General features: G+C 45.2%; 2 long non-coding RNA genes across 3 annotated transcripts; both read left to right on the top strand.

Annotated features, from left to right (window-relative positions):
* The first annotated feature begins 669 nt into the window (after nucleotides 1-669).
* On the top strand, nucleotides 670-11,222 carry LOC309337618. The gene is made up of 4 exons (XR_014154446.1): nucleotides 670-747; nucleotides 9,110-9,246; nucleotides 9,350-9,459; nucleotides 10,986-11,222. It is a non-coding gene; the product is annotated as an uncharacterized lncRNA (long non-coding RNA).
* Nucleotides 11,223-17,902: 6,680 nt separating this feature from the next.
* Nucleotides 17,903-24,346, top strand: LOC309337616. 2 transcript variants are annotated; one of them, XR_014154443.1, is made up of 2 exons: nucleotides 17,903-18,254; nucleotides 22,383-24,346. It is a non-coding gene; the product is annotated as an uncharacterized lncRNA (long non-coding RNA). The 2 variants fall into 2 exon arrangements; XR_014154444.1 differs by lacking the exon at nucleotides 17,903-18,254 and adding an exon at nucleotides 20,914-21,732.
* The last annotated feature ends 3,446 nt before the right edge of the window (nucleotides 24,347-27,792 follow it).

Here is a 27,792-nt window from a genome sequence, read left to right on the forward strand (position 1 = left end):
AATGTGTTTCTTAAAATAGCAACATCAAATGGGAGAGAGAATGAGGAGTGGGTGGCATTTGAGGTTGCTGCTCAGTTCCGCCCTCCATGGCAGGCTGATTAATATGTCTGTGCTACTTGTGTTTATATAACAAAGAGCACTAAAGGCCAAGGCTGTATTTTAAACTAACATGGCAGGAGGCTGTGCGAGTTTTTCCTTTCACCCTACGGTATTAAGTGGGAGGATATGCACTCGCAACTTCCTGTCCCAGGAAGGAGAAACGTCCCTGTTGTGGCAAGGCGCACACAAATACCTTTCTTGCGGGGTGTGAGTCTGGTTTGATAGCCCAGACTTGTCTTTCCTATTCTCCTCCTTTGCTACCCACAGAAGCTAACACAGGAACATAGTCCAGCACCCTAGGTCACAACCACAACACATAATACTACTTCAACGGCCCTGGCTTCCCCCAAAGAAATCCTGCAAATACTCATTTGCTAGGGGTCTTGTAGAAACTCTCAGCACCCTTAACAACCGACAGCTCCTAGGATTCTTTGCGAGAAGCCATGACTGCTAAAGAGGTAGGAGTGCTTTGAATATCTGCTCCCCAACACCGTAAAATATCGCCGGCTAAACTTTGCAATACGGCAGTATATTATGATGTCAGAAAGGAGGAAGAGGGCAATTGCTAGCCACAGATTAGCGTCACCATGCACAGCTTTTGCCTCTTCCCTGCGAAGAAGAACAACAAGAAGAAGAAGAAGAAGAAAAGTTTGGATTTGATATCCCGCTTTATCGCTACCCAAAGGAGTCTCAAAGCGGCTAACATTCTCCTTTCCCTTCCTCCCCCACAACAAACACTCTGTGAGGTGAGTGGGGCTGAGAGACTTCAAAGAAGTGTGACTAGCCAAGGTCACCCAGCAGCTGCATGTGGAGGAGCGGGGAAGCGAACCCCGTTCACCAGATTACGAGTCTACCACTCTTAACCACTACACCACACTGGCTCTGGTGGTGGGTGGCACTGCCCTGGGCAGAATGCAGCACCCAGGGCATGGCACAGGACCACAGAGCCGCCAGCCTCCCTGGAACTGCCAACCATGGCTCGTCCTGATGATAGTCTCGCCGTGCAAGCAGTGGCTACCTGGAGCCACCATTCTGCTTGGCACGAGGAGGAATGGAGGGAGGAGGCAGCCTGCCAGCGCTCATGCAGCCAGGCAAAGAAAGGAAGGCATCAGCTGGCAAGCAGGCAAGCCCCACTCTTGAGGCTGGCGGCTAGGCTGCAGGGAGGGAGTGGGCGGGTATCAGGTGGCCATCAGGAGGCCTGATTGAAGGGGGCAATGCTGACTATGCAGAATTAGATAAAGTAACAGGAAGGATTCGAAACCTTTGGGATCAGAGATTCTTAGAAGACTGGAGTAAATATATGAACTATTTGAAAAGTAATTGTGATGAACAGATTACGCTAGTAGGATTGCAAGAAGTTTTGTAAAGTGGATTATTTGAAATATTGCAAAAAAGACTATGAAGAGAATTATTAGTTAAGGATAATTAAATGTAATATAGAAATTAAGAAATGCAGAATAAGTGAAAAAGAACGGAAAATCATCAGAGGTGTTGACGGAAGTCTAAAATATTGTATAAGATGAGAAGATATGTTGTATGACTGTTGGAACTGATATGTTAAAATATATAATTATATATATTTTAAAAATGAAGGGGGCAATGCTGGCAGTGAGTGGGGCTGGGGATTCACGATACATTGCCTGATCAGAAATTCTAAAATAGCTCTCACAATTTTACATTTAGACTGGTTTCAGGCAATACATCACCTGTTTTCACAGGGCCCAAGCAGATGCACATGGGAAGCCCACAAGCAAGAGCTGAGCACAACAGCACTCCTGCCACTTGTCATTCCCAGCAACTGGGCTACTGCCTCCAGCAGTGGAGACAGAACACAGCCAGGTTGGCTAGCAGCCTCTGAGAGCCTTATTCTCCATGGGTTTGTCTATGACCCATTTTAAAGCCACCACGTTGGTGGGCATGGCTACATCTTGTGCTGTCTCAGTTTGGGGTCATTATTAATCAGGAATAGGTACTACCATCCTATCCATTTTTCACACCCCCAAAGTGTTACGGTCATCACCCCTTAGAATGCTACTTTCAGTGTGAATTCACATGAATTAGTAAATTTACTATTGCAATCCTCTTCTCACACAAAATATTTTGCTATATCAGTTTTTAAAGGTGGATCTGTTTCATGTACAGTCCTTGGAGATATTCTTGTAAGGCTGTGTCCATTCTTGGGATATGTTTGCCAGATTCATAAACCTACAGCAGGGGTGGCTCATCCGTAGCCCACCCCCAGCCTGGCTTGGCTTAGTGTTAACATGCAAACTGGCTCTTAGTATTTTGTCTTTCCACCCAAATGCAACACCTACTTAGGAGAAATGTCTAAATATATTTCCTGCCTCAGCTTCCTCTGGATGAATACCCAGCCGCAGATTAAGAATGTAAGAAGGCGAAAGGTAGGGGAGGAAGGAAGATAACTAAACAGACAAAAATATTATCTGTTTGAGCCTTTAATTATAAATTAGATACCAGTAGGCACATCCCCTGCTCTGGTGAAATTAATTCCTTGAGGATTTCAAATATTAATTCAGTAATGTTCATAATTAATTATCATTTTTGCTTCTCGCTTTCTCTTGTGCTCGTCCTTAAAAAGGAAAAAAAAAGGGGGGGAGATTATTCCAGCTGCAATACTGTGACTTGCACATCCTGAGAAGAGCTTGTTTTTGCCAATAACAGAGAGCATGCATCCTCTCTGCCATCTGGAAGGAGAGATTTTATTTCCCCACTTTCATTGCCACTATTGCCACCACCAGATCTTTACAGGAAGAAACGCAGATGGAAAGCAAAAGGGGCTGGGGGCACACAGGACTGCCAGGCAGGTCTCCTTGATTTTATCCCGAGGGCCTGCTTGCTGAATGACTCACGCGTGCATCCTAATCCTGCACATGTTTTACTCACAAGCAAAAGCCACCAAGTTCAGTGCAGCTTACTCTCAAATCCCCCTAGACCTGGAAGTCTTAGGATAGTTCGCAGGGGAATGCGAAGGACATAATCTCTTTACAAGTAACAAAAGGTCAGTAGGTTACTGGGGCCCATTTGAAATGGTCTCCGTCATCTCAGTTGGTAGAGCATGAGACTCTTAAGCTCAGGGTTGTGGGTTCAAGCCCCACATTGGGCAAAAGATTCTTGCATTGCAGGCAGTGGGACAAGATGACCCTTGATGTCCCTTCCAACTCTACAGTTCTGTGGTTCTGTGGTTCCTTACTTCCCAAGGTGTTGTAAACAAAATCTGCCCTTATTCCCTTATGGGGGACACAAGAGCCCTTATAGAGTCCTTCAGTGGGTTCTCTATCGGTAGAAGAAAATAACAGAGGCCAACCAGAGAATACTGAGAAGCAAAGCAGCTACTAAGCCTGATCTTTATTAAAGCTGTTGCGACAGGGTTCTTGCCCCACATGCAGGAGAGAGGAGGAACAGCCACAACAAAGGTGTGCCCACCCTTATATAGACTTTTGGAATTGCCCACCCTCAAACTCCAGACCACCCCCAGAAACATCATACATACATCACAGAAGGGGTGCAGCCCAGGACCACCTCCCCCAATACATCATACATATATCACAGGGGGTGGTCTAAAACAGAATCCTGAGTGTGTTGTTTAATCTCCTGTCTGGCAGGTTACCTGCTTGCATTATCTGGGTTTTGGCCACTCTTTGTTATTGTTGTTGTTGTTTAGTCGTTTAGTTGTGTCCGACTCTTCGTGACTTCATGGACCAGAGAAGCCCAGGCACTCCTGGCATTATTATAACTACTGTACTTAAATTTCTGAATCCAGGTCACAGGTCACAGGCTCACCCTATTCACACCTTAAATGTGCCCTTAAGGAAGGATTTGTGAGCACAGAGACAAAGGGGAGGTTTTTTCAGTTCTTCCCTCCTTGCAGAGAAACATTTGGTCAGTTTGGGAGAGTCAAAATGGTTTCAGGACTGTCTTCCTGTACTGTTTCAGACATGTGGTTTACGTATTTATGTCCGTGTTTGCCTTGCACATTTAATTTATATATTTGAGACCTTAAATTCTTATAACAATGGCACAATGCTGTAACCAGCATCCATCCGCTGAGCAGGTATAGCAGGGATGGGGAACCTTTTGTTACCCCCAGGGACTGCCTTTCCTTCTCACCAACCTTGAGCTAGGGCCACATACCAGTGTACAGTAGGGCCAGGGGCTGCCTGCCTGGCAAGCTATGAGATCAGTGCATCATGAGAACTCTCCTGCCTTCCTTTTATGTGATTTGCTCCAAAACAGTGGCTGTGCATAAAACATAAGGGGATTTGAACCCCTGTCCATGCCTAGGGACTTTAAATAGTGGAATCACTGCTGGCTGTGTCAAGGGGCTGATGAACTGATGGCCCCGTGGTGTTGTCATCATGCATGGGGACAGGGGTGATGAAGACGCAGTGTCCGCATCATCATCAGTTCATCGGCTCGTTCATCTGCAGGTGATGGCACAGTCCCTGACTGGAGGGTGTAGGCAGAGATTCCACAGGTGCTTAGGCAGGGTGTCCTCCAACCCACGGAAGCAGTAATCTGGGTTAAACTGTAAAATGATACAGGACAGCATTTCAATAAAGACAGTGTCATGTAGGGTGTGGGTGGCGCTGTGGTCTAAACCGCTGAGCCTCTTGGGCCTGCTGGTCAGAAGGTTGGCGGTTTGAATCCCCACAATGGGATGGGCTCCCGTTGCTCTTGTCCCAGCTCTTGCCAACCTAGGGGTTCAAAAGCACGCCAGTGCAAGTAGATAAACAGGTACCGCTGTGGCAGGAAGCTAAACAGCATTTCCATGCACTCTGGTTTCCATCACGGTGTTCTGTTGCACCAGAAGCGGTTTAGTCATGCTGGCCACATGACCCAAAAAGCTGTCTGTGGACAAACACAGGCTCCCTCGGCTTGAAAGCGAGATGAGTGCCTCAACCCCATAGTCACTATTGACTGGACTTAACCGTCCAGGGGTCCTTTACCTATTTTTTAACCTTTACATGTGGGCAACAGGCAAAATCTGCATGCATGAGCAGCTCCCAGCCGAGAATAAACTGCTATGTGGAAGGGGGGGCGGGGAGGGAAATGGGCAGCTAGACAGGTAAGCATCAGACAGGTACAATCTAAGCTGATCATCTCCTGCCCAGTGGTTATTGAAGTTATCCTCAGGCTAACTTAGGAGCCTGCTGGTGTGTAAGAAGCATCAGAGGAAAGGGGATTTGGATCCCCACTGACTAGCGGCATGTACATGCTGGGAGTGAGTAGCGGCTGCTTTCTCATTGCCAAGCCTGTTCCGTCACTGCTGAAGTGTTGCTGCTGGAACACCACTGAGCTCCAGTTCAGTGACTCAATGCTTGTGAGTCACGGGCTGTATCTCTGCCGCACAGAATTGATCACAACCTGGAAGCAAGAGCTTAGCAGTCACAAACTGTGTCAGGAATTGCAGACGCAGAAAAACATATAAGGGGGTATTTACAAATAACAGGAATATCACATTGAGCTCCGCTATTTCAGGATTTTACTAGCTGACTGGCCGTAAAGACACTGAGTCCCAAACCCTGACTTGGATTAAAATCAGTCAAAATAAACACAGTTTCGTTTTGTTTTTCCAAGGCAGTGAGATCCAAGTTTCTCAAGTTCAGGCAAGGGAATGTTGCATTGAATGAGATTTACAAACAAGCCCCTCGCAGCCATCTCCAAGTCTTGCTTTTACTGATTGCAGCTCTGATCTGAGCTGGTGGTAGCACATAACCTTTCAGTATTAATCATACCGAATGCAGACAACCTAAATGAAAGAAACAGATGAAACGAAGCCTTTCAAACCACACATTTCTCAATTGTGGTTGAGATTCATTTCTCCCACACTGGGACACCTGACCTACTGAAGGTGGGACGGGTGAGCTGGAAGTTTGTGGGCAGATGTCTGGAGGGTGGAGGAAACAAGGGGAAGACCAGAAGCTGGATAAAAGGGCAAGAACACAACAAGCTTTGGCACTACATGCATGAAAGATTGCCTCTGATAGAAAGAAGGCCTTTGTTCAAGTAAGTCAGCATTGGGCGGCAACGGCAAGGGTGCATCTGATGTAGACCGTATGTGACTGGCAGCAAAATACAATGCATCCTTATTTAGAAGATGCATAGAATTTAGCAGGGCATAGAATTCAAGTACCATTCATAGGATTGCAGCCTGAGAGGGCCTTACATGAATAGAGTGGTGAGCCACCAAGACTTATGGACTGATAGCCACTGGGATAGACCGATTAGTCAGAGATCGGTTGACTCAGGTCAACAGGGAATGTCCTTGTTTGGATACATGCCCTGCTACAATTGAAAGAAGAGCAAGGGTTGCCAAACATTTTGGACCCACAGAAACATTTGCAAACGGCAGAAACTGTTGTGGGCCCTGTCCACACACCACAACCAATCACACATTGCTCCCTATTCTAAGGTAAAGGTAAAGGACCCCTGGACAGTTAAGTCCAGTCAAAAGCAACTATGGGGATGTGGTGCTCATCTCACTTTCAGGCCGAGGGAGCTGGCGTTTGTCCACAGACAGCTTTCTGGGTCATGTGCCCAGCATGACTAAACTGCTTCTGGTGCAACAGAACACTGTGACGGAAACCAGAGAGCATGGAAACACCGTTTACCTTCCCGCCACAGTGGTACCTGTTCATCTACTTGCACTGGCATGCTTTTGAACTGCTAGGTGGGCAGAAGCTGGGACAGAGCAACGGAAGCTCACCCCATCACAAGGATTCAAACTGCCAACCTTCTGATCAGCAAGCCCAAGAGACTCAGTGGTTTAGACCACAGCACCATTTGCATCCCGGTTTCCCTAATCTACTAGCTACAAGAGAATACTTCTTTCAATTCAAATTGCAGCTTGGAAAGGGAGGGGACCCTGTGGGTACTAGGGACGGCTTCTGTGGGCACATATGCACCCCACCACAACCCCTAAAGTAGCAGAACACACCAAGGGATGCAGCTCCTGGGCAGATCACATCTGCTGTCCCCTGAACTTTACAAGCTTAGCTGAAGATATGAATGGATCTTGTGTGTGCAGTGTGAAAAGACCAGGATCCCCGATTTTAGGCACAGAGCCATATTGCCACAAGTAGCTTCAGTATCATAACACTGTGCGACAGAGGCTTAGTAACCCCTTCCATATGTAGATAGGGAAGCAAGCAAAGGATGCTAAGGGCTGCTGTAGAATTTGATGAATACACGTCAAAAGGAATGCCCAGTAATAGCCCACCTTAGCCCAAGTCTACCATAAGCGAAACAGGGTGCCTTTATCTTTACAGCCTTTTCAACACATAGGAAAGACGTAATTTACACAACTCAGCTGGATTGGAGGCCAATGCCATATCTCAATGAGCTTCAATAAAGCCTCACAAATGGTAGCAGAGGTGGATTTCAGATGGTAGTTTGGCTACACTGCCTCACACATTGTGTGCCATTTAAGTCACCTTGCACTACCACCTGGAATCTGAACGTCTAGTAATGTAAATGGTGGAGACTGCCCTCTTTTTCGCACATTTTCAGTGCAGGCAGTGAATAATTTGGAGACCATGTGGCTAGTCTCATTATATGGTTTCCCACCACTAGGTGGCATTGAATTTAATGGTATTTGGGTGGAGTCTGGAGTTTCCAGCTGCGGTTCTGTAAGAATAAGAGTCTTGTTGAGCTTCCCGCCTGGTGTCTCCCTTATGCCTTCCATGACAGATGACATAGGAAATCATGATTCACATTATTAGTCAGCTTTGAAACTCCCTGGGGTTGGACAGACAAACATCCTTTTTAAAGAAAATTGAAAGTGCTTTGAGACAGAGATGCTTTGAGACACAGATGTAAATTCACTGATAAGAGATTATAAAAGTTGGACAAAGGCAACCAGGTTTTTGAAATTTCAAGAGACGACGGAACCCTGCAGGACCTGTTATCAGAAGATACCAGTACACTCAGAAAGAACAACTGTCTGTCAGTCTGAGTGGCCAGAAGCAAAGAACTTAGCCAGAACTTAACTTTCTCCCCAAGGTTGCAGCGAAACCTCTTTGGAGGCACTTCCAGCCATTTGGTTGTGCTGAGCATTCATCCTGACTGGTTTGCAGGGAGAGTAAAAGACCCTGGCTATTTATTGAAAATTCATTCTGATTTGTTTGTGGGAAGGTTAGATGACGTCGCATCAAAGCAATTGCTATCCCACATTTTCCAGTCCATTTCTCTATTATTTTATTTATCACCAAAAAATAAAATAAAAAATCCACTCCTTGGGGGAAGCAGGTTTATTGTTCAAGACCTCCCCATCAACCATAGCTGTGCAACCTGAATTTTGCCTGAACGTGATTGAATCCCCAGTAAAGAATTATAAGGTGTGGTAAGCTGTTAAATGCTACAAAAATAAAATTGCTTTGGAGCATTTGATGATGACGATTTTAAATTTAAAAGTGGTTCCTATTTAAACATTTTTTTGTCAAAAACATAAGCTACTCTCCAAAGTATGGTTCAACGACATTTGTGGTGTAGCCGTCTCAGAGTGACTGACTGGGCTTAGAAGGGTAGCAAAAGGTGTTATAAAGAGAAATACCTTTGTTGGATAACAATTCTCTCACACCAACTACTAGACCTGTGCCCAGCTATTGTATTTAAAATATAAAAGTTTTATTATTTTGGAAAATAAAAAATTTGGGGGAAACCCCCAATAAAATATATTTTAGGTGTAAGTTAAAACATGATTTTCTTCGCCTTTCAGGTTTCCCTCTCTTGTATAGATTTAGCTTATTGAACAGATAACGAAGCAATTCTAAGCATAGTTACTCAGAAGTAAGTCCCACTATGTTCCATGGAGCTTATTTCAGGATAGCTACAGGGATAGCCAATATGGTGACCTCCAGATGTTGCTAGCTTACAACGCCCCTCATCCCAGACCCTTGGCTATCCCTAGCTGATGGGATTTGGAGTCCAGCAAGGGCTGGAGAGCACGACATTGACTACATTGTTGTATAATACTGCCTTCTTAATCCAGCAGGACTGTGGACTAATTTATGAGAAATTCCCAGGCACAAAATGGAAAAGCATGTAGACTGTTACCAGCAGAGGGACACACAACAAATGTTAGGAAATTACCTCAGTGCAAAAATTCCTCTCTTCTTACAACCCCCTGTGAGTATCTGCCAGGTGTCCTTCCTTATCAGCACCAACAATATGGGAATGATTCAGTTAAACAACTAACATCCTTTTTCCCTTCTTCCTTATGGTAACTCAGCTGCTCAAGCTATTTCTGACCATCAGGTGTGAGACTGATAAATAAGCAAATGCTTCAATGCACTTCCTCTGCCGGCTGCCCATATGGGACCTCTCAAACTGAAGCAAAAGGTATGGACCTGGATTCCGTGAAAAGGTGTTAAACTGACATTAATTGTTGTTGTTGTTGTTGTTGTTTTATTTGTATCCCGCCCTCTCTGGCCATGGCCGGACTCAGAGTGGCTAACATCATAAAAACAACACAATATTCATAAAAACAGACATCAATTAATTAAAATACATCTTAAAATTGATTCAGACAAGTTAGAATCTGGGCAGACCCAGTGAAATAAGTGTCCAGTAGCAATATCTGAAGAAGTGTGCATGCATGCGAAAGCGTATACCAAGAACAAACTTAGTTGGCTTCTAAGGTGCTACTGGACAATTTTTTATTTTATATATATATATTTCGACTGTGGCCACCTACCTGAATCCAGTGAGATAAGATCAGTTTACAGAATAGCCCCTTTATTCCGATATCATCTCTCACTCTGAAACAGTAGGCAGTAGCAAATTCTACACACACACAAAACCATTCAAGGAATGATTATTGTACAGAAATAGGCTTGATAATTTTGTTTGTCACTTACTCCATGTTGGCAGCATTAAACACATCCTGAGTGCAATTCATAGACTTCATTTCCAACAGGAAATTTAATCTTGGCAGTGAAGTGTCCATGTTTGAAAAAGCTGCTCATGTACCAGTTCCCCTCTCCTCCTACGGCACAGCCTTCTTCAGCACTGATATCACAGTTTAATCAGGCATGTCCAAAGTCTGTTTTGGGGTTGGTTTAATTCAGCCCCTGTGGCAGCTTATTTCCTGGTAAAATCATCAAAAAAGCTCAATAACTTCAGTCCTAAAATAAAGGTCAACAACTCTAGACTTCATCAAATCTGGCCCTCTTTGAAAAAAGTTTGGACACCACTGGAACTTAATCCCTGCTTACCAACTAGATCTGGGTTAAGCCACCATTTCCTTGTATGATTAAACCACGGTTTCCAAATGAGGATATAATGGGAAACCATGCTAGAAGTGCAGAAGCGACCCATAAGGAAAGAGGTGAGATGTAGGAGGACGAATGCTCATTCTGGACCTAATAAACCAAATTTACCCTCTCTCTACACCACAAATGTATGGTGGTTTTATGCATGTTAAAGATTCGTGGTTTCTCCAAATTTTGAAATTTGTAGCAGGAATTCTCTGGTGGCCCCCCACAGGCATTCTTCTTAGGTGTTGACCCGTGAAGTAGAGTTGCAGGGAAGAGACATCTGCCCCACAATCACCATTCCCACCAGTCACTCTCCAAAAGTTAGAGGGCGAACTTCTGGAATATCAAATTGTCTGATTTCAACGGAAGAGCTAAGCATCTGCTTTTAAGAAAACCCAACAACTTTGTTTTTCAGAAATTCTGCATAACAAAGACTAGTTTGCCAAGGCATATCTATGAATAAAGGCGACTGAGATGTTCCATTTTATTTTATCAGTTGAAAGCACATAAACAAACGGTCTAGAATAGAATAGATGCTTCCCACTTTTCATTCTGCTGGGGAACATGTGGGGGAATTAAATGAAGATTTTTTTCCCCCCTTCCCTGCAGCTCAGTTTCAACATATCAAAAGTTTCCTGTTTCCAGCTCAGTTCCTGAGAGCTCCTGGAACCGACCGTCAAGAATTAATGAAATCACATAACATCTAATTGCTTTGAAACTTGCCCCCTCATTCCCACATTTGCATCATCCGAGAAAAACAGCAGCAAGGCACAAAGGCTACCTTGTTTCTTGACGTGAGTCATCGGTGTGACATCAGAGAAGGACCTGACCCAGTTTGTTCAAAATCACAACCAACCTGGAAATAACACAGTTTGTTCCCAATATCTTATTTACCCCTGGATCCCTCTTTTCTGTTCAACCATCATAATGCAGGCATGACACATCTAAAGGTGCTTTTTCTTTGACCTTTTTTTTTGGGGGGGAGGGCTGTGTTCATGAGTATTGTTTGTTCATGAGTCTCTTTCCCCACACCCCACCTAGGCTCTCTCTGCAATGCATCCAAGCCAACCTCACTGGCAGGCAGCCTGGCTCTCTTGATGACGGCACCACACTCTTAATTTGTTCCAATCTGTTTCACACTGACATTTCAGCACCAACGTCACCAGCAGCTGAGATTTCATTGCTTTGGCTAAAAATAGCAGCCCTTTCAACCCCCACCTTCCCGGCACTTCACCCCAAAATAATTATTTAATGATAAGGGCTGAATGACACAAAATCAGGGGCACTTATACGAGACAGGGAAGGGCACAAGCCCAAAGCAATGAAAATGCCTAGAAACATTCAGACAGGCAGCTAGAACCAGAATGTCCTTTAGAAGGGTTTATTTTATTTTTTTGAAGTAGACATAATAATACTGAAGCAATAGCACAGAAGAAAGTCAGGTAGTTTCTGTCCTGGTGAGTACTAGGTACTGATGACCACACACACACACAAATAAGTTTCAGCAGCTTATTCTGCAACTCCTCTAGACAAAACAAAAAATTCCTTCCAGTAGCACCTTCCAGTAGCACGGAAGAAGTGTGCATGCACACGAAAGCTCATACCTAGAACTAACTTAGTTGGTCTTTAAGGTGCTACTGGAAGGAATTTTTTGTTTTGACTATGGCAGACCAACACGGCTACCTATCTGTAACTCCTCTAGACAAAGTAAATAAGCATCTCTGGCCTCTTGCAATGAACCTTTGGAAAAGAATGCCTGGGTTTTAGTTTGCACAGTGCCCTCTATGTGCATGACACACACACACGCACACACAGATGCCCCCTGCCCCAAGGAGCTTACACAGTGTCTGGTTTTTTACACATATCATAAAGAGAAAGTTGAATGTTCTATGGATATGGAGCTTCTCGTAACAGAATAGCCAGGCTTGAACAAATGAAGTGGTCATCTGGTCTACTATTCCCACCTCAAAGCAGGCTCCTCCACATGTTTGCCCCACCAGACCTACCCCAATGGATTAATGTACATTGGACCAAGGAGTGTCCCACGTAGAGTTTGGATCAGTAATCTGCAATATATATTGTTCGTATTTTTGGCTGGGCCAAGTAAGTGAGTTAAGACAGGGTGACAGGAAACCTCTGTGATCCCATGTTGCCTCTCAAAAAGGGGGAGCATCCCTCCCCCCCAGCTCTCTAAGAACAATCCCAAAGCTGCTACAGAGACACACGCCATTGGTCCATCAAGCGCAGTATTATACTGGCTGGAGGCAGGTCTACCAGGTTTCAGACGGGACTCTTTCCCAGTCGTACCTGGAGGTGATGGGAATTGAAAGGAGGACCTTCTGAATTCTAAGTGGTTGATCTGTCATTGAGCTATGGTCCTTTACTGCAAAATCTTTGGGAGAATTTCTTTTGAATTTGTAAGGATTTCTAACAATACAGGCTGTGGACAACAGCTTTGGTAGCTCATCTTCATGATGAAATTTTTTTTTTCCTTTCCTAATAATAATAATGTTCAAATGCCTGGGCAAATAGGTAAAGGTACCCCTGACGGTTAGGTCCAGTTGCAGACAACTCTGGGTACAGATAGGTAGCCGTGTTGGTCTGCCATGGTCAAAACAAAATAAAAAAATTCCTTCCAGTAGCACCTTAAAGACCAACTGAGTTAGTTCTAGGTATGAGCTTTCGTGTGCATGCACACTTCTTCAGATACACATGTCTCTGAAGATACACAGATACACATGTATCTGAAGAAGTGTGCATGCACACGAAAGCTCATACCTAGAACTAACTCAGTTGGTCTTTAAGGTGCTACTGGAAGGAATTTTTTTATTTTGTTTAGACAACTCTGGGGTTGCAGTGCTCATCTCGCTCTATAGGCGAGGGAGCCGGTGTTTGTCTGCAGACAGCTTCTGGGTCATGTGGCCAGCATGACTAAGCCGCTTCTGGCAAACCAGAGCAGCGCACGGAAATGCAGTTTACCTTCCCGCTGGAGTGGTACCTATTTATCTACTTGTACTTTGACATGCTTTCGAAGTGCTAGGTGGGCAGGAGCTGGGACCAAACAATGGGAGCTCACCCCGTCGCGGAACCGCCAACCTTCTGATCAGCAAGCCCTAGGCACATTGGTTGAGACCAGAGCGCCACTCGCATCCCAGCCTGGGCAATTTTTTGTTATTTAGTCGTGTCCAAAGCCAAATAGGAAAGAACTGAGATCTGCCAGGGAGACACGTCTCCACATCCACATATTCACCGTGATGACCTATGAAATGCTGTGACTTTAAGATTAGACTATGCATATCAGAAGCAAAAGCAAAACCAAGGTAGGAGGGTGAACAGATGAGAAAGTTGAAAAGTAACTCAACACCGGAATTGTGATTGCTCTTCGGCAATGTTTTTGGTTTACATCTAGAAGGTCAGCAGGGTCCAACACCTTTGGGCTGAGAACATCATCAATCATCAGTCCCAAGTGAACATGCTGCTTCTTGTAGCTTTCAGGAATTGCGCCAGGATAAATACAGTAGGAATTCCCTAGGGCAATGTGTTTCCCTTGCCCAACCCTTGTCCCTGCCTTGTGTGTGAACCTGAAGTATTTTTCTTTGAAATATAATACAGTATTACTTTACTGCTTTCTGTTGTTTCACGGGGGCTCCAGGTAGTCTTCCAACAACATGACATGCTGTGGTTAAACGCACAGGAGCTGGGGTCAGCGAAAAAGGTGGCAACCCTGCACCAAAACTCTCCTGCAGGGGAAGATCAGTGGTAATGGGCAGCCTATCTTTCAGCAGGGCTTACCGTAATTTGAGCCTCACGTCTGTTTCCATTGCCAATGTTCATTCCCATAAATTTAGCAGTGAAAACAAAAACAAAAAATGGGTTGAAAGTGTCATTCTGCCTGTTCATTGTCACTTTCTCCCACCACCACTAAATCACTACAGAGCTAGTGTGGGATTGTGGTTAGATTGTCAAATAAGGACAAGGCAGACCTGTGTTCAAATTCCTTCTCTCCCATGAAATTCACTGCCTGAACTTGAACCTATCTCTTGCTTCTAGGTTAGCCTACCTCACAGGGTTGTTGTGATAAACCGAGGGTGCGCAGAACCGCGCAAACCGTCCTAAGTTTCTTAAAAGGGGGAGGGGAACCATAAATGCAATAAACAAATTCAGAGCGCTGGATTCAAACTAAGTTAGGACCCTTTGAAACCAGTGGCACAAGTTCTTTGCCTTTTCAGTGCTCATTGCACATGGAACTCCCTCCCTACTAAGATAAATCTGACCCCATCTGTTTAAAGTTTTCATTTGTTTGTTTTTTGACAGGACAAGACACACTTTTCTTTGGTGGCCATTTGGCACCATAAGATAATGCTTAGCAAGGGACTCTGTAAGACTCCTGCAGACAAAAAAAGACTACCTTTTTTTCTTATAAAAAAAAAGAGGATTGGTGGCTATTGCTGCTTATTGGTGAATTGCTACTCAGTGAATTATGAACTGTTTGTACTTTACTGCTTTGTGTTATTATGTTGAATTTTACATATTCTTATTCTGTTTTGATTTTGTTGTAGACTGCCTTTTGGCTTCTGCAAAGGGAGGGATACTGTACAATAACACACCTAAATAAATAAATGCAAAGAAAGTGCAACCAATTTGGATGTAATCCAGAGAACCCCCATATAACAATGAAAAGAGGATGGGGGAAGCCACTTCCAAAAAACATAATTGTGTTGTTTCCAGACAGACTGGAGCCCGGGATCTCCTTTTCTGGATAGTAAGCACTGTTTGTCCACCGTTATTAGCCATCTCCTCACTAATGACAAGTTCCTGGTAACTCTTAAGGTCCTAAGCCAACAAACACTGAACTAAGAGGAGGCCTGGACATGCCTAATTAACTTTTTAGGTTATTATTTGACTTCTCCGTCAGCAAAGCCATTCCTGCCTATATTGGGAAGAGACAGAGAGCAGGTTATAATTTTTTTACTGAAATGTATTTTTTAAAAAAACAAAAACCTGATGCTAAAAATGATGGTGATGATTATGCCCAATAATGCAAGCAAAATCCCAAACTGGAAATCTCTAGGTAGGCGTGGGAAGGCGCGGCCTCAGGCGTCCCGGTAGCTGACTTGCGCCACCGGCTCCGGCGAGAGCATGTAGGGGGAAGAAACCCGAGTCTCGTCTCGGCAGGAACTCGGCGACCCGGGCCGAGGAGAGCGCGGGGGAGCTCAGGCCCAAGAAGCGGCTCTCATTTCCCGGCGGAAGGGGGAGGGAAAGCAGCGCCCGAGGGGAAGCCGGAGCCGCTCCTTCTGGGAATCGGCAGGGAAGGCGCGCCCTTTCCCACTCGCAGCGCCTCCCTCTGACCCGAGTGCAGCTCGGGACGGGGAACCGGTGACCTTCTCAGCCCCTCGGGGACGCTCTGCAGCCAGGGGCGGCCAAACGCAGCGCGCCCCTCCAGCTGCGGCCGGACTGCAAATGCGTATCTTCATTTATTTCCGCGCCCTTTCTGCGCCGCTTGATTGCAAAACGCCGCAAAGATAGAACGAGGGAAGCAAGGGGCAATTCGCCACGAGTGCTTTAGAACCTGCGGAAGTGAAAGTATTCGAACGTTAAAATCACCTCCACTTTCTAAGTCTCTGGGCAGACCTGACTAAATAGCCTGTGGCTGCTGGGGGGAATTGGGAGTCCAGCAGCATCTTGGAAGGGACCCCCGGGCTGCTTTCTTCGGCGATCGAGGAAGATTGTCTTCCCTCAGGCCCTTGCGTTCTGAGTTTGAGTGTCTTCAAAGTCCACGACACCTTTGGTAAAGGCTGTTCTCCAACTGGAGTGCTCGCAGGCCAGTGTTTCCCAGTTGTCGGTGTTTATACTACATTTTTTAAAATTGACCTTGAGACAGTCTTTAAACCACTTTTGTTGACCCACCAGCATTACACTTTCCATTTTACAGTGGTACCTCGGGTTACATACGCTTCAGGTTACATACACTTCAGGTTACAGACTCCGCTAACCCAGAAATAGTACCTCGGGTTAAGAACTTTGCTTCAGGATGAGAACAGAAATTGTGCGGCGGCTATAGTCCAAGGACATCCAAGGGTCCCAGGTTCCCCACCCATTATTCTTCAGCATCACCTTCATTGGACTGGTCATGTTGTGCAGATGCCTGATTATCATTTTCCAAAGCAACTACTCTATTCCCAACTTAAGTGTGGGAAGCGAAATGCCGGTGGACAACAAAAGAGGTTTAAAGATGCTCTCAAGGCAAATCTTTAGAAATGTAGTATAAGCACTGTTAACTGGGAAACACTGGCCTGCGGATGCTCCCATTGGAGAACAGCCTTTGAAGAAGAAGCACGAACTCGGGGCGAAAGGGAAAAACGTGCCAAGAGGAAGGCACGTTTGGCAAACCTTCATTGTGATTTAACTCCCTCTGGAAACTTAAGTCCCCACTGTGGAAGGACATATGGATCCAGAATTGGCCTCCACAGTCACTTACGGACTTATTGTTATGGAAGACACTCTTACTCGGCTACGAGTGATCGCCAAAGAAGAACAGCCTTATTATAAAGGAGGGCTGAATTTCTTCAGTGATGGGTGGGAGCAAATTGGGGGGCACCAACCCCTTTCTCAGCTTAGCATCCTCCCTCTACACTGACTTCGCTCCCAGAGGAGCACCCCTCCATCGTCTCCCGAGACAGACGGATGCCCACCAACCAGCAAGCCCAGAGGACAATGGATGAGCTTCACCCTGGAGAAACCTCCAAGCCTGAGCCCTGGATGAACTTGGCCCTGAGCAAACGCAGGAATCTGTGACATGAGTTTACCTCTTGAGCAAATGCAGAGTGCGCCCACAAATCATAGTCTGAGCCAGGGGTGAGCTTGCCTCTGAGCACATGCAGAGTACAGTTCCCTCCTCATATCCACCGCCTGTCATAGCAATATTTTCAGGCAGCAGAGTCTCCCCCTAGGCCAGGAAGAGCAGGCCAGAGCCCGCATTTCTGTTCAGAAACCCACAAAAGTGCTTTACGCCCCCAGCGTGCCCTTAAGGCACCCATGGAGGGTGCTCTGGAGCGCCCCTGGGCGCTCATGCATGTGCCTAAGCCTGGAGTGGCGGTGCAGGCGGGTTACGAGGAAGGGCTGCTCCCGACCAGCTGCCCGCCGTCGCCCAGCAAACTGCCACGCGCAGAAGCTCCAGAAAAGCGGCGCTGTCTCTTTAACACGCTCCTCTCCTTCCGAAGCCCGGCCGTGAAGGAGCGAGTAAGCCAATCACCGTCAGGGATATTTGCATGAAGGGATTGCGGGAACTAAAATGAGAACAAAGTGGAAAGGTTTGAAGGTATATAGTCAGAAAATATTAATAAAGAAAGAGATAGAGTCACACACGAGAAAGGCATTGCCTAGCCAGGTACTATAGGGACGACAGACCCGACTAGAATTGCTCCGCCGTTTGCCTGTACGCTCGTTGTATGCTAGAAATACATGCAAAGCGAGAGGTTTATATACCGAAAGACAGTTACGTCTTTGATGCCCGGATGATCCTCAGTGGTCTGGGGTGCAGGCTTCAAACCTGTAGCTGTTTAGCGACAGAGTGGTTCAATTCCACCTTTCGGGCGAATGAGCAAATGCATTTAATTGTCTATTTTCAGAAAAATGAATCTGCAGTGGTTTAAAACAAGTAGTGGCAAAATTGTGCAGGTTTTGTTTTTTCTAAAGAGAAACAGCAGCATACGTTACTTGTTTTCTTCTCATGTTCTGAACCTGCCTCCATTGGTATACAGTATATCACGGGTAACCACCATAGCATGGAAGCAGGGAGCCATTCAAAACTGCCAATACTATAAAACAGCAGCTGTCTTCAACTGAAATGCTAAATTCTCAGAAGCAGCAGGTAAGGTGGTAAGTCTGCTGGCTGTACCTGTTCACCTTACAGGAGGGGATTCTCATCTGCATGTTTCTTCATACAAACCGACAAAATAAAAATAAGCATTCCAGGAAAGCGTCCAAAATACTGTATAGTAACTAGAGATGCGGAGGCTAGGCGGAAAAAAAACAAACAGCATTAGGTAACTAGATAAGCTTCCATGTTAATTTTGCAAAGCTGTAACTTTTTTATTCACCCCTTACTTCAAGCGGTGAAGTTACTTCAAACTGCGGAACATTAGAAAAAGGGCAGTCAGTCCTCACACTGCTGCTGCAAATCAGGTTTAAGAAGCCTGGACTTTTTACTTTTGATAACCATTATGAAATTTGCATAAGAGGAGATCTCTACTCAATCCTCATTAAGGCAGATGGGCAAATGCTGTATTTATGCTTTAGAACCCTTCAGTGATTTATCCTCACAACACACCTGAAAGGGAGGCTGCGGTGAGGCCAAGCAATAACTATATTGGCCAAACCGGGATTTTAGCTGATAACACCAGAACGGGACTGGCAGCTATTTCTATTATTTGTAAATTATAACTATTACATTGTATTATTTCAGTGTCAGGAGCTGAAGTGGGGTGTACATGCTTCTCCCCCTTCCTGTTTTATGGTTGAGAGACAGTGATGGTCCAGAGATCACCCAGTGACCTTCATGGCTAACTGGGAGTTTCAACTCCGGGTCTCTAAGATCCTAGCCCAATGCTCTAACCACTACACCATGCTGTCTCTCTGGTGGGTTAGGATCATATTGTGCTGGTGATCTGTCAATTGCACTGACTTCTGGGCTCCATTAAAAGTGCTTGTCTTAACCTTGTAAACTCCTTTTTGGCCTGGGTCTAGGGTTTCTAATGGCCTGTGTCAGATCTTTAACAAAGTTTTTTTTGTCTTCCAACCATCCGAGATGGGACAGTGGTTACCAGGGAGATGGCAAGTTGGTGGTGGCTCCCCAATTATGCTATTTCAGCATCTAACATTTGTTTGTCTTTTCCCAGGCTTTTCCTGATTTAATTTAATTTAATCCATTTTATCTCTGTGCTGGGCTGATGGGTTCTTGCTGCTCATTTAGAGTCCGCTGCTCTTGGTAACACTCTTTATATACTTTAATTGTTGTAATTATATTTTGATCCTTTGTACGACACCCTGGGAACTTGTTCCAAGGATGAGAGCTGAAAATCTCTGTAATAAATGCATACAACAATAGATAACCTCCCAAGTCCAAAGTTAACTGTTCCTTGTCCATGATCCCAATGTTGCTGCTTTCTGAACCAGCAAATTAGTCCCACAGTTTTAAAAGGTGATGTAGGAAGGATTTTTACATGGGTAGCCAACATGTGACCTAGTGCTGTGAATGATGGGGGCAGGCAAGCTGGGTTTTGTGGCACTCCTGGAGGGCCAGCAGGCCTTAGTTATAGCACAGAATCAGACCCACCTACTGCAATGGCCTGGATTAGGACCCATAAACTAAAGCTGGGTCCCAACAAGATGAAGGTTCTGTGGGTCAGTGGTTATCGGGCCCAGGAATGAGGTGGGTAGCCTGTTCTGTGGTTAGGTGTGTGTCAAGCTGCACAAGGATAGCCTGGTCTTAATTATCCACAGACTAATAGCCTCTCGTATAGACTACTGCGATGCACTGTACATGGGGCTTCCCTTGAAAATAGTCCAGAAGTTGCAGCTGGTGCAGAATACTGCAGCCAAGTTGTTATTGGGCTGCCGTCATAGCAGTCCAATGCCAAAGGTACTGCACTGTAGACTACCTGGCCCAATTCAAGGTGTTGATGGAATGCAATGCCCTAAATGACCTGGGTTCTGTTTACATGACATTATATGTTTCCTAATAGCCATCACCCCAAGTCTTAAGATCTGCCAGAGAGACATTGTTTTGTGATCTTGAGGACCAGCATAGCAGCAAGGTGGTGACACCAAACATGGCCTTCTCAGTGGTGGTGCCTTGTTTATGGAACCCTCCCCATTGAGATATGGCAGTTGTCCACACTAGCTATATTTAGATAACAGGCAAAACTTGTTTATATTTTCTGGGTCTTTGGAACCCTATAATATTGATGCCAGTTGCAGCTTAGGCTTGTTATTGCTGTTTTGCATGCATGCATGAATGAATGATTTTATTCTGTTATATTTTACATTATTTTTTTTATTGTTGTATTTTATCTTAATGTTTCTGTTGTATGCTGTACTGTAGGACACCTTGTGCTCTGATCTGGGGAGAGGGCGGTGTATAAAATCTCTGAAATAATCAAACAAAAAAATTTCAGCTGTTCTGCATTTTTAAGAACCATTCATTCTTAACAGGAAAGTGATCCTGTGTTGTATTCAGAAAGGAAACATCGACTACTGCCTTGCCTAGAATTTTGTATTTACAAAGAAGCTGGGTTCTACATTCCTGTATTTTCCAACCCTCCCGTGCTCTTCTGTCTCATAGAATCTTTTTGTACGCTTCTCTGACATTTGTTTGACTGTCCCACAATGCAGCTTGGGAGCACAGTGAATTCCAGATGGCTATTTATTTTGCACAATTCCATCTGTTTCTGCAAATCAGCATGTCTGGGGCCATGGCCCATAATGAACTCTCTGAGTCCAAAAGCACTATGGTAGCCCTTTAAACACTGAACAATATGAAGTTTGGTGATGGGGTTTCATTGTCCCCAGAGGTAGCTTTGGAAAGAGAGTCTTTGTTCGTCAAATTGGCAACTCAGAACAGCTAATCTTGATGTCAGTTTCATAAATGAGCATAATAAGTCCTTTTAAATGTGCGGTTAGAAAATGAGCCCCCTTTTGTGTCTGTCTGGTGTTTTTATTCAAGAAGCTGTTTGAGATTAAATCTAAGCAATCGAAGTCTATTCAACTGCTCCCGTCCTGTAAGCAACACATAAATAGGAGGTTGCGTGCTTTGTATTGAGCTAAGTTTGAACTGTACAGCAGGCCCAGTGCAAGACATTAGAGTAGTGCCACGGGTTGGCCATCCTCCGTTGTGGCCACACATTTTTCTGCTGCTGTCATAGCTGTGGAAACAACACAGTGTACTGAACAGTGCCAGATTAAACCCTGTGGAGGCCCCTAGGCAGTTGAAATCTTGGAAGGCCCCTTTGCAAATTATCTCCTAATACATCTTTGTATTTTTGTTTCATAATCAAATCAATATTATTTTGATCCATTGTCGCAGGACCCCTGAAAGGCCAGTGCCTATTTGGTAATCTGCGACTGGTACTTCCCTCCTTGCCAGGCCCTCAGATTTTAGTAGTCATTGGGTGGCATTAAGATTTGGCTCGGTGAAGCCAAGCTGGATTGCATCCTTAGGAGCCACTCGCTATCTTAATTTACCCATAATGCAGTGCCACGGCAGACCTATAGACAGTGGGTTTTTTCAGGGGGTACACAGTACCAGCACCTCTCTTTTGTTGTTAAAAAGAGTGGCACTTACTATAACAACTTTGTGGTGAGTACCGGCAGCTATTTTTCCAGAAAAAAGCACTGCTGGTAGAGCTATGAAATTCAGAGGATGGGGATATTTACAATTGGGCAGTCATCAAACACCTGAAGATCTGGGCAGGGTGGCGCTTTGTAAGAAGTTGCCTCACCAATGGCTCTTTAAGGGAAGCAGGTATCACTCTCTTTTGTAAAGAGCATTCACCACACCTTAGACCCACTCAGTCTCCCCACTCTGGCTAGATCATATTTCCCAGGAAGGATGAGGGTCAAAAGTGGCTGTGCAGATCCAAGCATCTGGCCACATGAAACTCAGCCCACCACACCCGAGCAGGCGTGGTCTGACACACCTCCTCAGGAACTGTCACAAGCTGCAAGGTTGGTGCAAATCCAAGTGATTTTATCCTACCAAATTAGGATAGGGAACCAAATTAGTTTGGCTCGATTGCCACAGACTCTTCACCGCTCAAAAAACAACTCTACTGGATGGCAAACTGAGGCTATAAAGTAAGCTGCTTCTTTGCCACCTTCATCACCATCTTGCGCGATCATGTAATCAGGCAGGAACTTGGTTGTCCTTGCTATGAGTGTTAAGTTGTGGGTGAACATATCAGACGACACAGTGATTCTTCAAACAGCTCTTGTTTATTCACAGGCCAGAACAGAACTGAACTGAACTGAAGGGTTCAGCCAGCCTGCTTATATAGAGCTCCAGAACAACGTAATTGTAACAACTTTCTGTAACTATCCAATCACTGAATGTCGCTTTCGATCCCTAATTTGCATATGTGGACCTGAACTATCTACAGTATTCCCCTGCTGGCCCAGGGTGAGAACTTCAGTACATAACAATGAGACTTGGACCACTTGTGCTTCAAGTGTCATGAGGCCATCTTCATAGCCCTCAGCTTCCCAGAGAACCAGGGAACCACAGAGGCTCTGCAGTGACCGAGAGGGGACAGCTGTGTCCATGGACCTCCGCATCTCCCCATTTCACAGTGAGACCAGGACCTCAACAGAAATCACCAGCCTTGTGAGTCAGAAAACCTTCCAGAACATTCAAATTCCATAAGTCTCCAGGAGTGGACCATCTTCATACAGTTTCCCTTCCCTGCAGAAAGCGGGGTTATTGCTATCAATGCAAATCTCCATCTTATGTCAGAAACACACAGAGAGATCTCTACAGTCTAATTACTTGGTTATTTGCAATTTGTGAGTGAAAATTAGCTGCGCTAGCACAAGCTGTTCCACTCCTTTCCAGTCCACTGTGGAAGGAGAACTATTTTTATTTTATTTTTTGCTGCAAAGTACAGGCAAGGTAATCATATGCCATTATGAAGAAAAAGTGGAGAATAGTCTCTTAAAATGTATGTTCCGAATATAGTTTGCTTTTATGCATATGAATGTGCTAATGCATCCCTGATCAAACTTACCAGTAGTGCCTTACCACAAATAATGTAACCCTATGAACAAGCCACTGAAAGTTTTATGAGGCTGGGGTCACCAATGTGTCACCCACAGGCAGTGTTACTTTTCTAGAAAAAGAGGTGCTGGAACTCACTGCAAACCCTTGTTCTTGTATAATGGCTATGGTGCCCACCTGAGAGGTGCCGGAACTGTGTTCCCGCAAGTTCTGGATGAAAAAAAGCCCTCCCTACAGGGTCAGTGGTGTCCTTGATAGCCCACAAAGCTAGGGTTGCCATATTTCAAAAAGTAAAAACCAGGACACCCCAAAAGTGGAAGACCCCAACATTGTTGAGCTTTCTTTTAGGAAACCACCGAAACTGCTGAGCTTTTTTTAGACAAACCCCAAAGTTTTTTTACAAAAACGCCAAAATTCCACCTCTCCCTGCATGACCTGACCCAGGCCCTGCATTTTTTCATTTGAAGCCCATGTCCACAGGAGGTCCAGAAGGTGTCAACATATAAACAGGGCTTCCTACTTGTAGAAACCTCTCTCCAGGGAGGTTTGCATGGTACCATCTTTATTTTTAGGTGCAAGACAAAACCTCCCCCCCCCCCGGCTTTTGGCGCTTGATTTGAAGTGTTTTGAGTACTTTTCGCCCCTTTTGGTGGGGCAGGTTCCCTATGGCCTGCCTTTTTATTTGTATAGATATGTTTAAAGTTTTTACTGGTTTGTTTTTTTGTAATTGGTTTAAGTGTTTATACTGTGTAAAGTCACTTTGAGACATTTTTTTGTGAGTAGAGCAACAATGACAACAACAATGTCAATGGGCCCCAAAAGGTTGACAACCCCTCATATAAGATGATACAGCACAACTTTATATTTTCAGTTCAGGCTTTGAAGGACAAGGCAGCCTGTTGAATGAAAATAAGTAATAAAAGGACCCATTTCCTGCGGTTATACCAAACGAATTGATGTGCTAAGTGCAGTGTGTGACATTAAGATTTTTGTGCTTTATGATGCACTCTGCTGCAAAAAAATTATGTTTAATGTGAATTGTAGATTTCACTCTGTAGTCTATATGGATTGATTGTTTATGCCTCTATTTTGCTTCTATAAACTCGCAGTTACTCTGGTATTTAGCAGCGGAGCTTCATAGAGTATGGAACTATTCCTTAGATGAGCAGACCGAATAAAAATCGATGGCATCATCCCAAAAGTGGTTGAAATGCAATCAATGGATGACCTAATCCCCAGCAAAGCAAATTGCTGTTTTTGATCTTTTTGTCTAAATGGAGCTACAATGTGGTGTGGAGGATGTGTTTCTCTTTAGGGGCGAGCTGTGTGATTGACATCACTTTTGGTACATGGGTGACTGTCTTCTGAATCAGGGAGCATGTGCTTATGGGGGAGTGAGCACAACTGTGTCATCGAACTGTGCACATGATGCGTGCATTGATGTACACACAACAAAGTACCCTTTGGAGATGCCATCTGCAAGGGCTGGATCGAAGGCTGAGGGACTGCAAAGGGCAAGGCATCTACTCAGACTGGGGAAGCACTGAAGAAACAAAAGGGTCTCCAAATCAAAGAATTATTGAGTTAGAAGGGGCCACAGGGATCATCTAGTCCAGGGGTTCTCAACCTGTGGGTCCCCAGATGTTGTTGGACTACAAGTCCCATCATCCCTGACCACTGGTCATGCTGGCTAGGAATGATGGGAGTTGTAGTCCCAAAACATCTGGGGACCCACAGGTTGAGAGGAATCTTTTGCCCAACATATGGCTCAAACCTACGACCCTGGGATTAAGCGTCTCATGCTCTGGCTGAGCCCCCGTCCGAAACTCTGGAGAGTTGCTGCCAGTTTGTGTAGACAGTATTGAACTAGATGAACCACATGGCCTGGCAGCTTCCTATGTTCCTGTGTATGACTTGTGCTCCATACTGTTTTGACCTTCTCTGCTGCCGCCTTCTGGGCCCGTCTGTCTACATCCTTCGTAAAGCATGGCACCCAGAACAGGACCAGTAGTCCAGGGCAGAATAAAGGGGAATGATTCCTTCTTGTGACTGAGGAACAATGGCTCTGTTCAGACAGCCTAAAATCTCACATGTTGGTTTGTTTTTTGCAGGAGTGCCTGGTGTGCTCTGGTCCATGGGGTCACGAAAAGTCGGACATGACTAAACGACTAAACAACAACAACACACTGCTGACTCACATGCTGCTTGTGATCCGCGGTAATCCTGAGATCCTCTTCACAGGTGCTTCCACTGCCAAGCCAGGCGCCTCCCATCCTTTGAACTATGGTGATGAACCTGATAGAATAAACCCTCCATTTTAAAAAATAAAATAAGTTTTATTTTTACAGTATGCTGCCCCAAAGGCTACAGTATATGCATTTATAGAGACAACTTCAGGCCATAAAGAAAAAGAATTCGGTAAACCAAGAGCAGACAATGTTTGTGTGGAAAGTTCTGTAGCTCTTCCGCAAGGCCTCTGCTTTGCTTCCTTGGCCTAAAGAGCCACAGCGAAGCAGCTCCTTCAAGGAACAGACAACCTGAAGTTGGAATTCCAGTAGAGGGCTCTAATGCTATAGCAATAGAACTGACAGAAGGGCAGATTGGCACACCTAGTGGTGGAGAGCGCAGGGCCCTTTCGAAAGTGATGTTAATTAATGAGTCGCTAAGGAAAAGTCACCACATGATTCCCCCACCCCACCCCCTGGCTGCATCCAGTTCATTGCAAAGGAGACGTGGAAGCTGTCCTTTGTACGCACCGCGGGGAGAAAGTCCACATGCAGGCTGAGTTTCATTCAGCTGCCAACTCCAAGAGTGTTGTTTTTCTTGTCTTCTCGTTTTCAAGGAGCATTTAGCCAGATGGCCTGAGTGGTTCTCCCCCCCCCCCCCCGTGTGTGTGTGTGTTTAAATGCATTGCGCGTTGGTTGGATGTGTGTTTGGAGGAGCTGCCAGCTTTGCAAAAAAAGAAGAAGGAGAAATGGGAAGAAGGAGCAAAAGAAAGTGCCATTTGGTGTCTATCCCTGGTATCTGGCCAGCTCTCTGTTCTAAGGAAGGGGGGATCTTAGAAGTCACATTTCAGTCTCAGAGAAGCTTCCATAAGAATAGCAGGAACCAGGACAAAAGTCCATCAAGCCAAGCATCCTGTTGCCAGCAGTGCTGGCCAGCCAAAAAAGCTTTAGGAGGATTAAAGGCCAGTGTTAGCTCCTGTTCTTTGTCTCTGGCAGCTGATATTTAGACATGTTTGAGTGCCCATTAATGCATTGCGAAAAGGAAAAGGAAAGAGGGCCCCAATTTGCATACACTAATGTGTATATGCACGTTTATAAAGAATTGCCCATAACTTAAATAGAAATGCACTGCCTCTCACCATAGTGAGGGAAGATTGGGATCAGGCGCTGAAGAATGGTGCACTCGTGGCCCTTCATAGAATCGTAGTCCAACCCCCTGAAATTCAGGAATCTCAACTAAAGCATCCATGGCAGATGGTCATCAGATGATGCTGGACTGCAGCCTCCATCATCCCTGACCACTGGCCACGTTAGCTGGGACTGATGGGAGCTGCAGTCCAACAACATCTGGAAGGCCCTGAGTTCCCCACCCCTGTACTAACTATTGATGCACAATGACAAGGCCCCTGTGCTATCTTCTTTAAAGCATCTATGGTCTGGATAGCCCTTCAAATTGAGGATGTATTCAGATAGAGGTCTGTCCCCTGACAGCCCTTCGGGTAGAGGACTGTCCTCTGTAAAGTGGGGCACAAAGACCACTCTAGTTAGTACATGGAGACTTCATTTAGCAGGTAAATTCCTATTGATAGACCTATTCACCATGCACTTGCTTTTGCTTTCAAAAAGTTTTCATTGCAGGAAGGTGGACTAGATGACACTCAGGAACACTTCCGACCAGTGGCAGAGCTTCATGCTCTGGCACCGGGAGTGGAGAGCAGGCGGGGTGTGGCTGGTGCGCGTTCTGGGGGCGTGGCGCATTCCCTGGGGGCATGGTACGTGTCCTGGGGGCATGGCGTGCCACCCTGGGGGGCATGGTGCCCCACATGGCACCCCACTGGGATTGTGGTGTGCTCCCTCCACCCCTCTTCCTCCACCAGTGCTTCCAACTCTACAGTGCTTTGATTCTAAGTCTTCTAAAGTTCTAGTTGTCTCTGTATCTTACAATAGCCAATGTCTCCATTCACATGTATCACAAGTATACTTCTTTTTGTCTGACCTGAACCTCCTGCAAATCAATTTAATTGATGACTCCACGTTGTGGAGAGAGGGAGGAAAATGTTGATTTATCTGCACTGTTTATAGTTTTATAAAACTAATTGGTAGTAATAATTGGCAGGGCTGGCCCAAGACCATTTTTCTGCCTGAGATGAAACAGCAAATAGTGCTCCCGCTCAGGTCTAAGGTTCATAATACACAAGGCTGGCCAAGGTATTTGCCGTGTGAGACCACAAACGCCTTTACGTGGAAGTAAAAACAAAACAAAACACAATTTAGTTATTTGAGGGGATCACCTCGGTCTGTTCAATGGTAGGGCTGCCCCCGATAACTGCTGGTCAGGCAGACACCATCGGACTTGCAGTAATGGTGGTGGCAGAACTGTGGACAATGAATCAAAGCTGGTTATATTTGAAAGTATATCCTG

Source organism: Podarcis erhardii (assembly GCF_964252035.2).
Source record: "Podarcis erhardii genome assembly, chromosome: 3".
Lineage (NCBI taxonomy): Eukaryota > Metazoa > Chordata > Lepidosauria > Squamata > Lacertidae > Podarcis > Podarcis erhardii.